Source organism: Papilio machaon, chromosome 19 (assembly GCF_912999745.1).
Source record: "Papilio machaon chromosome 19, ilPapMach1.1, whole genome shotgun sequence".
In the NCBI taxonomy this organism is placed as follows: Eukaryota; Metazoa; Arthropoda; class Insecta; order Lepidoptera; family Papilionidae; genus Papilio; species Papilio machaon.
This window is the reverse complement of record NC_060004.1, coordinates 3,672,554-3,675,056: the sequence shown is the minus strand read 5'-3', so window position 1 is coordinate 3,675,056 and position 2,503 is coordinate 3,672,554.

Genomic DNA, 2,503 nt, shown 5'->3' with positions numbered 1-2,503 from the left:
TGATCCTGGAAATAAAAAAAGATGTTCCCAAAAGTAGTGAAATCGTAAGATTTTTCGATCAATTTGTAGGTTCTTCAATATTTGTGTGAATTATACAACTTGTAGACAGTTAAGTTTACACTATAATTATACATGTAAATTGATTAAATCAGTGAATGATAGACGGAGATGATTATGTTATTCTAGACTGAACAAAAACACCCTATGACTTCATTTGACTATTACCGGAAATAACTCCGATAAATTTTCTGTTTTTTGACTTTAAATTATGTACTAATAAGTTCCAATCGTGAGTCTTGAGTTCAAAATCTCTGTTCAAAACATTGTTATCACCGTTTTGTCATAAATAATAACATTGATGACGATATGTTTTATATAGAGATTTTGGTTTCAAAAACCCACGACAAGGCAGGTAAATTAAGATCGTCGTCTTGAAAAAAAAAATAACCTACAAAGTTGATATCACTAGATATAGACATAGAAAATATATTTTAATGAATCCTAATATTCCAAATATAATTATTAATTAAATTGATGGTTAATAGCAATAAAAATTGTCGATAAATAATTAAGTTCTCGATATTATTAATAAATAAAAATACACTTATATAATTCTGCTATTTTTTCTACGTCTTAGACTAATTAATATATAAAAAATATATGAAACACTAACATAATATAAGTTTTTCATTTCAATTTTGAACTATTACAAATCAAATTACCAGTAAATGGTAAAGAATATTGTTTTCTATGTATTTATTAGTCTAAGAGTGAAGCAATAATATAAATCGTTTTATGCTCAAAGTTAACACTTTATAAAAAAACACACAACTAGAATTTAAATTCTAGTATCATGTTGTGTCGGTCGAAGAACAAATTATTTTCTTGAATGATATTTGTATGGTTGTAATACTCTAATTGTTATTACAATATTTGATATTATTTTTATAGTAATTTTTGGAATGACAATGCATAATATTAGATCAAATTAAATGTACATTACAAGTAGTGTAGACATTAATAAGCAAAGATTTAAATGTATAGATCGGTTACATTAGAAATGAGTGGTGGCGCCACTATTGATATTACGGCCATTTGATTGGCAGATATTGAAGCAATCGTTTGAAATTTCTATACGACGACTGTTATAGCAATTTTTATTACTTTCAAGACAGTAATAATAATTTCATCTTCAAATAAAAGTTGTTTAACCTATTTTATACATTTTAATCTTGCTAGTAAATCACTGGGGGCCATTTTCATGACATCTGATATTTGTACAAGTTTGATAATGCTTACTGGATAGATAAGTATTGACATTACATTGAAAAGCTATTTGTTATAAAGATTCAATATTTATGACAGAAATAAGTCAGATGTCAAGATAAATGAGTCTTTTTTGCACAAGGATTCCATTATATTTCCAGTTTTATACAGAATTGTTTTGCTAAAATACATGTATGGTACATAAAACCTCTTTTTGGCGCGTTCCTACTTAGGCAAAACAATACCGTCAACTTGTTACAACTACTAAATATAGGGTGTTAAAGTAAAATTATTGTACTGGAACCAAAGCACCATAATATTATACCGTGTATTATTTTTAAAGAAATGATCAGTTTGACATTTGTAGGATTTTTGAACAATCCACAAAGAATGCTGCTAATTACAGATTAGTTTCAAAATTTGGCTGAGCCTATGTTTTTGGTGACATGATTTTTCAATTGTTTAAGTTAAATTATTATTGCATTTTTATATTTTATGTTAAGTTATTATTATTATTCCAAATCGATATTTATGTAACTTAAGAATTAAGATAAGTAGAAGTGTCTTAGACAAAGTAAAATTTATTTAGTTACTAAATAAAAATTTCTTAAAATCGTACTGCGTTTCATTGAACGTTTCTTTTTATGCAAATTGAAATAAATGTTTTTGGTACAATTAAATTCTCATCAGACAAAAAAATTAGCTCGACCTAAAAACCTAGAAAATGAGATAGCCTAATAAATATCCTAATCTTCTATGTGGTCGTGGTATTTCATCGGTGTACCCGGCCCATTCGGTGTCTACTACACAGCTAGCGTAAAGACATTGACCCTTAATTCATAAAATAAAAGTGGTTTTAGACACATATTACTATAAAAGGGATTTATTTTAGGCTTTTGTGTCGACCACTACCAGAGGAATTCACTATTTAAAACCTAAACCTCTAATTAAATGATGAGCTTTTACATATTTGTAACTTAAGTTGACAACACAACTTGAAACGTTTTAAGAACAGCTGTTAACGACACAGAAAAAACTATTTTACATTTATGCCACCATAAAATACTGATTAACCAGTGTTTGCTAATATAATCGCAAGTTTTTTCGTTATTAATTTAAAACTTAACTATTTTCATCTCGACTTTACAGTTATTATTGGACTTACAACTTGTAACTTTACCTTTTGCTGTCAGTGTCAATATCGATTTCTTATGTCAAAAATTTTGCAATGTGTAAA